The sequence below is a fragment of the Ambystoma mexicanum genome, unplaced genomic scaffold (genome assembly GCF_040938575.1).
Source record: "Ambystoma mexicanum isolate Mex_15411 unplaced genomic scaffold, UKY_AmexF1_1 Mex_scaf57, whole genome shotgun sequence".
In the NCBI taxonomy this organism is placed as follows: Eukaryota; Metazoa; Chordata; class Amphibia; order Caudata; family Ambystomatidae; genus Ambystoma; species Ambystoma mexicanum.
In genome coordinates, this window is record NW_027182474.1 from 922,066 (window position 1) to 936,191 (window position 14,126).

Sequence of the window (14,126 nt, forward strand, 5' to 3'; positions counted from 1 at the left end):
TCAATTGATTTAACTCTACGTCTGTCTATTCTTGTCCGTTAAATATTTTACTTTACTGCACAGTTATCTCAATTATTTCCTGTTTCAACAGTGTCCCAGGCCTGTATATAACCAGTCATTAAAGGCAGATGGATAACAAAACCTCCCTTATCTCATTCCCATGGGAGGCAAATGGGTAGGTTCCTGCTGTGCACTTTACAATGAAGGGGGATTGGGACAGAGAGGCTAACACCAGATCAAGAGTGAACAAATGTTAGGAAGTGCTATTTGGTGATTGGACACTAATATATAAACCACCTTGCATTCAGAAACCGTGAACAGGATATATAGATTTCTTTATTGAATTGTTTTATAAACACCTTAAACGAAAAACTCTAAAACAATAGAAAAATAAGGTACATACTCATAAAACATGATCATAACACATGATCACAATAACAATTAAGACCAAGAAATAGACTCCTACCTCACAATAAATAATCCACAAGCTACAATCACTATTAACTGCTTGCACACATATCAATTCCTCTAAAAATCATCAATTAATTTCCACTACACTATATGCTTTACTGCTGCAATCAATGAAGCAGTATTATTTTCCACTAAACATCCTATGCCAACTTTCCTGCTTATGAAGCTAAACCTCATCATGAGCAAATCTGGAGAACCCTACTAGCCCGGCAGATTGGAGTACCGAGCGTTCAATATGTCCACATTACAGAATCTATAGTTATTGTCCGCACAAAGTGTTCTCAAACATAACATCTCACGTGTGTGAATCAGGTTGAATCTAAGTCTCATACCGGCTGTCTGGACATTTACTGACATAGACTGGTATAGTCCATATCTCTTATTTTCTAAACCTAATTCCTGCTATCATGCGTGCTGATCCAATGTTGATCATATCATTTATTTTGTACCCCTTCCGGTTTATTCACAAGATCCTGCAAGTGCAGTGAAAAGAAAAAGAAAAGAGGGAGGGTGGAGGTAAGTGCAATCAGGGTCCCCCATGTAAGGAAGTGCCAGCGGTGCCCAATGGGGAGGCTACAGGCAAGTGCATGTGTGGAAACTTCCAGGGTGAAGAGGAAGGTCTACCGCCCAAGAGGTAAGTGCAGAGCAGAGGAAAAACACCCCTGACAGGTGGGTATGGTCCTCGAGGATAGTGCAGGGGGGAGCTGGTGGCAATTCAGCCGAAGGCCAGGGCCTATTGGACTATTGAGGGACCAGGACGCCAATTTCAGTGACAGGGGGGTTGGTTAGCACAGGAGGGGGAGAGGGAAGGAGGATGAGAAGAGAAAGATCTTGAGAGTTGTTTGCGGTACTTGAGGTGGTCTGGTTAAAGGCGGAGAGAGGAAGGGAGACTGTTCTATAGGAGGAAGCCAGCTGAGGAAAGAGATCTGCCCTCAGCCATTTGCTTCAAGAAACGTTTCCTCAGCAGAGAGTAGGATATAGAAAATCAAAGGGGTCTGGATGAGAGTATTTAGTGAGAGAAAGCTGCAGATAGTGGGGTCTCAGGCCACAGAAAGCCTTGTGTATGAAGTAGAGGGTCTTGAATTTGATCATTGCAGCCACCAGGAACCAGTAGAGAGATTTTAGGGCTGGAGAGATATATGGTCCCAGGGCTTGAGGCCAAGGATAAGTGTTGCAGTGCTATTCTGGATAAGTTGAAAGGGCAAAGGGAGGAAAGGGGCAGGCTAAGGAAGGAAGATACTGTTGCATTAATCCAGCCTGGAGAGGACCAGAGCTCTAGAGACAGCAAGCTTCTGGAGCAAGGTGAGTGAAGGCAGAATGCCTTTGGGGAGGTGAAGCTGAAAGTGGGAACTTCTTGGTGAGGTCCAAGATGTGAGGAAAAAAGGAGAAAGAGTAGTCGAAAATGACCCCCAGGTTTTGAGCCTCCGTAGAAGGAGATGGAGGAGAACCCATAGAGAGCAGCCAGAGGGCAGGATGGAAGTGGGGGAACAGGTGTCCCGATAGGAAGAATCTCTGTCTTACTGGTGTTAAGACAGAGATCATTGGAAGAACACCAATACTGAAAAGCAGACAGGCAATCTGGAATGATGGAGGAGAAAGAGGAGGAGAAGAAGGAAGAGGGGAGCTTGAACAAGAGTTGTGGGTTCAATGTGTTAAAACCGAGGCAAAAATGGCTGTTTACACAAAAAAACGCAGCTAAAAAGGCTGTGGGTTTGCCGCCGCAATGTATGTAAAGGATGCAGGGGACACCCCCGCAACCCCCATACCCATTATACCATTTAATGGGAGCGGGGGACACCCTGCTCCCCTTAAATGATATAATAGGGTACACCTTTACCGGGTCAAACCACAGCATTGTGCCGCAAAGGTTTGTACAGGCGACATTTTTTTGCAGCAATTTTATTACTGCATACTGAGTTGTGTGTCATCCACAAAACACTGGAAATGGGGAGAGGCGGCAGAGATCAAGTTAGCGAGAGGTGCAAGGTAGATGTTGAAGAGTCAAGGCGAGAGGATAGAGCCCTGGGGAACACCACATGCAGAGAGAGTGGTGGGGGAGGAGAAAGAACCCAGGAGCACCTGGGAGGAACAGTCAGTGAGGAAGCCAATCTAGTGCCTGGTCCGAGATAGCAGGAAGCCATTTTGTGAGGATAGAGAGGTTGACCGTGTCAAAGGCAGAATAGACGTGAAGGAGAATGAGAACAGCAGGCGAGTGAGAATGTAGGTTTCTGAGCAGTTCTTCACAGGTGTTCAGTAGAGCAGATTCCGTGCCTCTGGATGCTCGAAATCCAGATTGATGGTCATGGAGAAAACCAGCAAGTTTAGTGTGATTGGTCAGTTGGTGGAAGACCAAATTCTCCAGAAGTTTCCCAAGAAAGGGAGTAGTAGAGATAGGGGAGTAGTTGGCCAGACAGGAAGGGTCGGCTGAAGGCTTTTTTAGGAGGGGGTGCAGAAGGGAATGTCTGAGAGAAGGAGGGAAAGATCCAGAGGCTAAGGAGCGGTTACAGAAGTCAGCTAAGCTGAAGTGAGAGAGGAGATTTGGTCCTTGATGGTTCTGGAAGCGCAGGGAGATACCTGATTGGATGAGACCTTCATAGTGCGGACTACCTGAAGACCTCCTCCATTTTGATAGGTGAAAAGGAGTAGAGTGAGTGGGGGTGGAAGAGAAACAAAGGGAGGCTTTACGCATTTGACAAGGGGGACCAAAGTAAACCTACAATACTGTCTGGCCATACATTGCATTTCGGTGCCAAACTGGGTACCGTTCTCATACATGTATGCATAAAGGATAGCAAGCTGAGACACATTTGTTAGGACAAATCCCAAGTATCTCAGATCTTGGACAACCTCCAGTTTGACATCTCCTATCATTCAACAGAAGCTGCCTGACTTAATTATAGGTCATTTGAAGCACATTACATTTGTCTTTGCAAAATTGATTTTGGCAATTGTGTAATCGTTGAAACAAGTAATCAGCCTCTGCCACAGAATTTGGGTGTGATCCAATAGCAAGATGTCATCGGCATAGCTTAGCTATGCTATCCGATCCCCCCCACCTCTCATTGTTGACGGCACAAAGCCACTGGATGAAATTAGGAGTGTTGGAAATCAACTGACCAATACACACACATTTAGGAAGTGTGGAGGGTATTCTTACGGGGGCCGTGCCAAATGAATTCACCTGAAAGCAATTTAGGTGGGATTTTGGCTCAGGTTTTACATACGTACTGAATGTATCCTTTGATAAACAAAAATACAAAAAAACAAATCTTAAACAAAGTAGTGAAAGAAAGAGTCTGGCAGCTTGCTAGTCCAGTTTTCAAATCAAGCACCATCCACGTTTGCATAACTTTTATTAGACTAACAGAAAGTATTATGCTAGTATGGTAGTTCCACAAGACCTATTAATCATATGGTGGTTGCATGATAAATTATCAACAAAGGATAATACACACAATCTATTTATCATGTGACCACCATATGATTACGAGGTTTCTGGAACTTTGTAAGCTTATGGAATGACCATCTTAGAATAATAATTTCATTTAGTCTAATAAAAGGTATGAATGGTTGGAGTTTGCTTAAATAAAAAAGTGATTATTAAGGTAATTTATTTATTCTTACAAAAATGCACTTATAACAAACAACAATAATTCTTGGTGAAAACATCTATTCATTGCAAACCAAAATAATTGCTTAGCAAAAATTCAAAGAGTGCCCAATATGCACTGGTTATTCAAGGAAAATTGCACTTTTGTTAAAATAACAAATTCTTTCTTATTTAAGTAAATCTACATCCATCAAAAATAGCCTCAAATTAGCTTTTGGTAAAACGCTATATTTGTTAGATTTTCAACCCGGTTTGTGATCCACTATTCAAGTAAACATTTTTTTTCAATCAATCTTAATGCTATGTGGCTGAAATAAACCTTGGTAGACATGGAGGTACCAGGAAATTCAGGGGTAAAGTTGAGCTAGTGTGAGCTGCACAAGCAAATGACCTGCATAAACCCACTTCAGGAGTAATTCAGTAGCCCATGAATTTTGCAAAGTTGAGTATTTCCTTCAGGGGAGGCAAAGGAACAGATATGGATGGCCAGAGGTATGCTAGAATGGTACCAAGGGTATCATGGAGCCGTTTTATGAAGCTCGAGTGGTTGAACGTATCGATAGTGGAGGAGAGAACGAGTAGAATGAGAACAGTGGGTGAGTTTGAGTCAAGAGATGCGAGCAATTCTTCACGCGTGTTCAGGAGAGCAGTTTCTGTGCCTCTGGATGCTCGGAATCCAGATTTATGGTCATGTAGGTAACCAGCAAGATCAGTATGCTGGGTTAGTTGGGGGAAGACCATCTTCTCCAGAGGTTTCCCAAGGAAGGGAGTGATATAGATGGGGTGGTAGTTATCCGGACACAAAGGTTGGTTGAAGGATTTTTAAGAAGGGGTTGCACAAGGGAGTGCTTAAGGGAAGAGGGGAAAGACCCGGTATAAGAGAGTGATTGCACAAATCCGTAAGTTCAGGGGCAAGAGAGCCACCATTGTCCTTAATATTTCTGCAAGAACAGGGGGAGATCTGTTTCAAAGAGACCTGCATAAAGCAGACAAGGAGAGGAGGAGGCTAGTATTGATGAGGAAAATTGAGAGGCCGGGCATTGCCGGGGGATGGGAGGAGGAGAGGGGCAAGGGGAGGAAGAAAGAGTACTCAGGGTGTCATGGGTTTTTGCAGTGAAGTGGGTGGCTAGTGCAATGTAGAGGGCCTAGGAGGGAAGAGGCAAGGTGGAAACTGCAACAGTTCCAACTGTAATGGATTTGTTAGGTTTAGCAATGGCAGCTATGGCAGTATGAGTGATGCATTTGTTGAAACTTTAGTTTGCTGTCAAAGAGAAATGAAGATTTTTTGCCTTGAGCAAAGTGGTGAGGGGATCAGGGGCAAATGGTAATGTGGAAAGTAAGAGGGGTGGAGCATTGGGAGCTTGTAGATAGATACATTTATATGGGATGTCCATATGTCATCAGAGTACCAGCCATTGTGAAATGGCTAAGAGACAAATAGATACACTGGTGAATAGTTCAAGTATAAAAGATGGTAAGAGGAGAAGATTTGGGTATGAACTTTGAAAAGGTGGTGGGAAAATCCACACGAGGGGGCTAGTTTGCTCATATAAGGTGTAAAAACAAAGTGAATTGGACCAAGTACAGATCCCTGGGAATCTCCAGAGCAATCAGGGTGGGTTATGCATTGCCTTTTCTACATTAGATGGATAAAGACAAGTCTCATTTGTAGCAAGAATCCAGTCCAGAGCAGCGTCGTGGATGCTAGTCCAAGGAGGGTGTCAAGGACACAGATGTGATCAAGAAGGATCAGAATTGATTAGACTTAAGAGTGGTGGGCAGAGCTAATTCTGTTAGAGAAGAGAGAGAGTGTCTAATGAATTCCTGTTGTGGAAAAATATTGCAAGAAGTCACAGAGTTGGGTGGTTTCCTGCTAAGTGGTGATACGTTTAAATATGGGTGGGGAGTTAGGCAGGTCAATGGTTGTCAAGGAAAAGGTGGTGAACACACATTCTCTTTAGAATGGGTAGAAAGCTCGTTATTTTGTGACAGACAGGGAAGGTTCCAGTGGCAAGAGAGTGGATGTACAGAGAAGAGAGCTAGGAAAAGGTAAGAGATTATTGGTCCTTGGTAGTCTGCAGCGAGACAAGATTAATTGGAGCACAGGATGCATTGGGAGCTGAAGGGGTGGTTGCCAGATTGGCCTGAGTAGAATACGGAATAATGTTGATGGGGCAGATGGGCCAGAGATAAGAACACATCAAGAGTGGATCGCTTATCTCTAATTTTCAAACCTTTGTAGCGGTAAGTGGTAGAGTTGTTGGCTGAGAGAGAAGGAGATGGAGTAGATATGTGATAGAGTGTACAATGCCTGCAGGGCAGACTAGAGTTTGCAGGAGTGGGAAGGACGAGAGGTCATTGCTAGTATTGTAACATACATTAGCAGTGGACAGAGTTAGAAGGTATTCATTGATGGAGGCAAAGAGAGCAGGAGAGTGGACGTTGTGCCATTTACACAGATGGCAATCATGGCTATATTAAGATGGCATAGGTGTGGGTGACCCAAGGCTGAGGTGAGGGTGAGAGGGTGTGAAAGTTGTAATCCTGAATAATCCATAGTCATGTTTCCCTAGTCGCATGAGATCTCAATCAATCATATATTTATATAGCGCAGTCTTCACCATTGGAATCAGAGTGCTAGATTACAGACGTAATGAGTTTTCAAAAGAGTTAGGCATAGAGATACGTTTTCAGTTGTTTCCTAAAAAGGTCAAAATCCTGGATCGTGCGAAGGAAAAGGGGTAGTGAGTTCCACAATTTAGGAGAAAAGACCTTCCGCCATAATATTCTAGCCGGTAAGTAGGAACTTTTAGCAGGGGTGTTGCTAGGTCTGGAAAAGACCCGGGGCTACTCTGATGTGGGAACTGTTGAGACTGGGGGCTAGCTAGCCTTTTGGCTGTAGCTCCTGAGATTCTATCCGGGGCTACAACCAAACGACCAGGGGCTATAGCCCCCTTAGCCCCCCCCTAGCAACGCCGCTGACTTTTAGAAAGCACAAAACGGCAGATCATAAGTGGCGACCAGGACAATAAGGAACTCGTTTTTCCAGCAGTGCTTACCAGCCACTGCCCTACTAAGCACGATGAATGGCTCAAAGTGCCTTCAAATGCATGCGAGCCTAGACTGGAAGCCAGTGTAGCTCACGTTGAGCTTAAGACACAGGAAAACCACAAGGAATGCTCTTAGCAAGATGCAGAATGTTGCAACACTTGCAGTGCAGCCAATTGAGTAGATACGCTGGATGAACAGTCAATCAAGGCTGATGTTAAGCCACATTGACCGAAGCATGGAAACAAACAGGGACAGTCTGAAAAAAACGGAACTACAAATAGAACTGACAAATGGGATTGGGTTTACGAGGTCTATGGGCGCTGCATCAAGAGTGCTGAGGTTTATTATCTATGAAGGTGTCTGTTGCAGAAGGTGACTCACCAGGCTACCCCTGCCTAGCACATGGATAATGGATATGAAGCGAGCGAACCATCATACATGCGCTGACATGTATCAATAAGGAGAAGGTCAGTTAAAGTGCCTGTGGAATACCATTCTGAGATGAGAGAAGTTCATTCCGAGACTCTTTGCCTAGTAGGATTGCTTGGAAAAGTTCGATAACAACCTGGCACGGATAGATGTCTATGTTCCATCGATACATCATCTTTTCTATTCAGAATCATTAGGTTGCCACCTTCTTCAGCTTCTCTTATTACAATATCAGAATCTTGAGCTAGATTATTCAGAGAGTCTCTTTCTGCTTTCGTGAGATTTGGTTTAAGGCTCTTGAAGCCTCTTTTAGAGTGCTCAATATGATTATGAATATCTGTGGTGACAGCTTTGTAAAATGTATCAATTACATTTTCTGACCCCAATGGGGGACTACATTTGGATTTAAGTTTCAATTCTTGGATGTCCAAGTTGCTTTGGTGTAAACCCAATTCTCTTCAGATTTGTTCCTTAGAACTGGTAGCCCAGCAGTACAGCGAGGCTTATTTTGGGGTCACATGAGTCATTGAGCCAGGTTTCTGTAAGACAGAAAATATCAAGGTTGTTTTCGACCATATAGACACGGAAGTCTCTGGAGAATAGCTCAGCCACAACCTACTCGCCTTGGAAGCAAGACAACACGGAGCAACACAGGTTCGATCCCCGGGTCCGCAATAACATATCATATCATGTCCGTGGCATGTTTTGGTAGCAACCGTGTCTTTAGTAAGGCCATCTTGATGGTATGGAGGGTTGTAGCAGAGCAGACAGGGGGTGGTGGCTTGTTTGTCGAACTCAGGGCACCCAAAACAGGGGCTTCCCCCTTAGCGCCATTTATTTGAATACCATCTACATTGCGTGGGTCAAACATATCTGCAGGCCAGAGGTGCATGTTACTGTTGGCCAATGCTGAGTTTCCTAGTTCGATTGAGGTCAAGAGAGGGTTTGCCTCTTGGGGCTGTCCCCTAGGGTCCAATAAGGAGAAACCTAATATTATGAGAGACAGGTCCTGTCTAGGGTGGATGGTCGAGTTATTAATGACAGTATTTTTCTCCTCAGCCGGAGTTTCCATCGTCTGTCCTCTATGGGCCAAGAAATTAACAACTGCGCGTTCCCGCAGGAGTTTCTGCGCATTACAGAGCAACATACATTCAGAAAGACATCCCATGATAGACACGGTTGCCTACCAGACAGCACTGGGTACGGTCTTTAGAGCGCTGAGGCTCCGCACACCCGGCGCTGACCGGTGAAGACCGGGCTTGGCTCACGTGCACCGGCGCTGGCGCACCTGGTGACCTGATTTGTAAGAAGCTAGGGCTTCTGGGGGATGTACCGTTTGCAGTCAGAAATATCCTCAATTTACCCGGAAAGGGATGTAGGGTCCAGTGGTTTGCTATATGTTTAATTGCTTCTATGGGTATTTCAGCCCAAAATAAACTATTTATGATGATGATAATGTGCAGTTAACAACTCCGACTGAAGATGCTGTGCACCCACTGGACTGCTTGCCCTTAACCAATATAAAAATGAACTGGAGCAAATCTAGTAAGATCATAGCCATTGTCTGCAATTTAATTATTTGTTCCATGCTACTGACAAAAGCATGATTTCGAAACTGTTAAAAAGGGGGGAATGCCCTGCCTTTAATTATTGGTGATACAATCCTACCTGCTGAACTCAATCACTTCTAAATGACAGGTAAGTTTAGACAGATACAAGACTTTAATCCATTTGAGGTATAAAAAACACCCAAACAACTTGATCCCAAGATTATTTAGAATGGGTTTTATGGTATGCATACCCCACTCAATCCAAATGAATGCAAGCAATGAAACGACACAGAGAGCAAGTGGGAAAGAGCTGTGGGTATTCGTATTAAACCATCAGCCTGACATAGCATACCCGACAACTGGAACCTGAGCCTGTGTATGTCACTTCTGGCACAGACTGCCTCTCTAAACCGATTCTGGAGTCATGAGCCTGCGTGCATTGAATGACAGTGCGCAGAGGGGGTGAGTGCGCAGAGGGGATGAGTGCGTAAACTTCAGAGAAGTGAGTAGAACGCAAGAATGCGCAAACCGGATGAATGTGCAGAACGGATGAGCGAAAACAGGATGAGTGTGTAGAACAGATGAGTATGTGGAGAGGATGAGTATGGAGAGCCATCGAGTCTGGATAGCTGATGAATGCGGAAGTGCGGAGAGTGTGATTATCGCCGGAGCGGACGATTGTACAGACCTGGTGAATGTATGGAGTGAATGAGTGTAGGAAGCGGATGAGGGTATGGACTGGACGAGTGTAGGGAGTGGACGAGTGTAGGGAGTAGATGAGTGTAGGGGGAATGGATCAGTGTATAGAGCAGATGAGTATGGAGCGGACGAGTGTATGGAGCGGATGAATGCATGGAGCGGATGAGTGTATGGAGCGGATGAGTGTATGGAGCGAATGAATGTATGGAGTCGATGGCTGTATGGAGCGGATGGATGTATGGAGCGGATGGCCGTATGGAGCGGTTGGGTGTATGCAGCGGATGGGTGTATGGTGCGGATGGGTGTATGGAACTGATGGGTGTATGGAGCAGATGGGTGTATGGAGCGGTTAGGTGTATGCAGCAGATGCGTGTATGGAGAGGTTGAGTGTATGGAGCGGTTGAGTGTATGAAGCCGATGGGTGTATGGAGCGAATAGGCATATGGAATGGATGAATATATGAAATGGATGAATATTCAGAATAAATGAAGGTATAGGACAGGTGAGTGTAGAGATGAATATATAGAACAAGATATTACTGCTGGATGCATGAAATCACGAGTGATTAAAACGGATGAGTGCAGAGAGGATGAGTGCGTGGAGCCGATTAATGCATAGAGAGGATGAATGCATAGAGAGGATGAGTACGTAGAGGGGGTGAGTGCGTAGAGGGGGTGAGTGTGTAGAGGTGGTGAGTGCGTAGAGGGGGTGAGTGCGTAAAACAGATGAATGCATAGCATGCGTGAGGGCATAAAGCAGATGAGTACCTGGAGCGAACAAGTGCCTGAAGCGATCGAGTGCCCAGAGTGAACTGACGCGTCGCGTAGAGCCAACGCTTACGTAGAATGAACAAGCACTGACACATCCAGTACTGATGAGTGCGTAGAATGGATGAGTACGTTGAGCTACTGAATGCGTAGAGCATGAAGCAGTCAGGAGTACATGCCTGGGGCAATGAAGAGTGCATGCCTGGGGCAGTCAAGAGTGCATGCGTGAGGCAGACAAGAAGGCATGCGTGGGGCGGACAAATGGACAGTCATGAGGTGGACAAGAGCGCATGCGCGGTGATGACTAGACCCCGCAGGGCGGACCAGAGTGTATTGGACCAGACTGGGGTGCATAGAATGGATCGGTGTGCACGGTACGGACGGGAACGCATAGAATTGCATGACGTATATAGTATTGTTTAGAATGCAGAGAACGTTTGAAAGCATATAACTCATCATATCACACCACCATGCTTACTCTCTCCTTTACATCACCACTCAACTAGAACACAGAGATACTATGACACCATTCGGTATAACTGTTCTCATACCAACATCCGCCACTCAATCCACATCACTCTATGTTCAAACTGCTGGTCACACACCGCCCAGTCAGGTGTTCTCCTCAGGCCTAACAGAGCCGCAGCCGTTCTGGACAAAACCTGCCTGAACTAACACATTCTCCTGATCTCTCAACCACCACACCTACCGCTAAGAAGCAGCTACTACACAGATATCGCACATGCTGCACACATACTCGGTGCTCACACGCACCTTTTGACTCTCTCTACTCTCTCTACTGATCTGAACTTCGGTTCCCAAAGGCGTTCAACCTACCAGCGCCTTCAGACCCTACCAATGGTATATAACGCACTATATAAATGCAAAATAACATAACATAACATAACAGTGCTGTCTACTAATTCTACATCCCCTTCGTCCTCAATAAAAGCTTCTCTGGCAAGAAATAGGGAACTAAATTAAAACCATTTTTCTTTACTGAAAAATATCTTACTTAGTAGAGATCTTTCAACCAATTGCTGACACCTACAGCAATGATTAGTTCCTGCAGGCTGTGGCTATGCATGTGAAGCTTTATATGTTCCTTCCCATGATATAGCAGGCACAATCTCAATTAGGGCGCCCCTAATCTTAGAACCAGAACGATGTTACCACTGAACTTATCAATAGGGATATGTTAACTCATGAAAATTTATCTATGACAATGGCACGTTTCATTGTCGATGCCTGAATGCAGCTGTACCTGAACCTCTTTTGCAAGCAGTCAATAGGCCTTTAACTGCAGCCCTGGAATTCAGCTCCAAGGGAACAGGCCACCCAACATCCTGACTGCGCATGTACACATTCATATGGCTGGCCTGGCCAATAAGCAGGAACCACCCAGCATTCTGACTGTGCATGTACACATTCCTATGGATGGCCTGGCCACTGAGCAGGAACCACCCAACATCCTGACTGCGCATGTACACATTCCTATGGCTGGCCTGGCCACTGAGCAGGAACCACCCAACATTCTGACTGCGCATGTACACATTCCTATGGATGGCCTGGCCACTGAGCAGGAACCACCCAACATTCTGAATGCGCATGTACACATTCCTATGGCTGGCCTGGCCACTGAGCAGTAATAATGATCAGTGTCCATGCTGCACTGGAATGCCAGCATTCGTGGAGCCATGTTCTGTGAGCCTGTCCCCACTGCAAAGTGTCCACTCTACTTCCTCGGTGGCCAATGTCCTGTCCAGATGTCTGGGGACTGACAAAGGTGCTACAGAAGTGGAAAATCAAGGATGGTTTGGAAAAAACTGATATGTAGAAGGGTTCCTAATGTTAAGGCAGGGAACGTTTCTATTGTTATTACTGTGCATGTAGTTTATAACAACCTTTACACAATATAAACAGAACATCACAATGCAATCATTTCATATCTGAATTTCATATAAAATCCACATACTAAGTGTGAATGTTGCTCAAAGTTCAACATGTTCAAACGGGCGCTAAAATAGTAACCAATATAGAAATAAACACACATGAAAGGTCCAATATTTCCAATTGCTGTATACATAAGCCTGTAGAGACAATAACTAAAAGGAAGAAAGAGTTGTATACATTCTCACCCAGGAAAGAATGAATAGTTAATAGGCAATGCACCAATGCAATAATCAGTGATGTCTGGTAACCATTCACTAATTGTACCCAGACATGTTCCCCTAATCGGGACCCTTCAGAATGAACGGAACACCTAAACATATTCAGTCGCACTTTCTACGTGGCCATGCAATTGATCAAAAGATGCTTCTGATCTTCCAATGCAGACTTATCGTTACAAAGCCTACAGAACCTGTTAACAGGTCTGATGCTTCTAATGTGATCCCATCTCTTGAACGTTCATAACAGGTTGAAACCGAACCACATGAAGAAATCCATGTGGACTGTTTCTGGGATTTCAGGGGAAGAGAATTCCTTGCAAGTGGAGCAAGAAAAAAGAGAAAGCAAAAGAGAGAGGAAGCACAGGCGCACTGAGGTGGCACAAGGATAGTCTAGGAGGCAGAGTGGAGATTACGAGACGGCTTGTCGAGTTGGATAGAAGAGGATAGATACAGTGATGCCTTACTGTGGATAGAGTTGTGAACCAGGAGAAGGCATTTAAATCTGGCCCTGTTTTGAATCGTCAGCCATACAGCCTAGTGACAGTACAAAGGAATAGGTGTGAAGTGAGGGAGTTCAAAGAGAACTCTGGTAGAAAACGTAATGATCTTGTTGAGAGGAGAGAACACATAGTTGGGGAGACCAAAGACAATACTGGCACAGTAGTCCAGTAAGAGAAGACAAGAGTGGTTAAGAGATGCTTGAAACGAATGAGGTGCCTGATTTTCCTAATATTAATGAGGTTGAGGTGAGCCGCCATTGCCGTTTTGGAGATGCAAGTAGGGAAGTTGTCAGAAGGGTCATAGATGACACAGAGGTGTCTAGCTTGAAGAAGAGTAGGGGAGATGATGTCAGATGGGAACTGGATAGGCAGGGGAAGACATGAGAGACACTATTTGGCAGGGAAGAACAACACCTCTATTTTGGTACACTTTAACATTAGAGAGTCCAAAGCGATCCAACATTTAATGGCAGATGACGGTGGGAAACTTGGATGGAGAGATTAGAGAAGAGTTCAGGAGAAGAGAAGATGATTTGAGAGTCATCTGCAAAGAGCTGGCCGAGAACCCAAAGGACAAAATTAGTGCTGCAAGAGCACAGGTGTAAATGGGTCTTTTTTTATTTTTATTAGCTGAAAAGTGTGTAATGACTTTGAATCTGTTTGTATTACTTAATTGTGTGTTCATCTTGGTAACATTTATTTTATAACTGTATAACAATAAAAAGAGGTTGGATGATGTAGCAGGGCTTGTGGGGGTCAGTGGCTTTCTCTCATGTAAATCAGGACATAAGAGTAACATGGTTAAAGGACTTACTTGTAACTTACCGTGAGGTGTTTGTGTATCATCTTCATTATACAATGGTGTGATCAGATAAGGA

The 14,126-nt window shown here is 44.6% G+C and overlaps 1 protein-coding gene across 1 annotated transcript in view; it reads left to right on the forward strand.

Annotated features, from left to right (window-relative positions):
- Window positions 1–14,126, forward strand: part of LOC138562529 (extracellular calcium-sensing receptor-like) — a 107,017-nt gene that overhangs the window by 86,448 nt on the left and 6,443 nt on the right. The window lies entirely within an intron of this gene.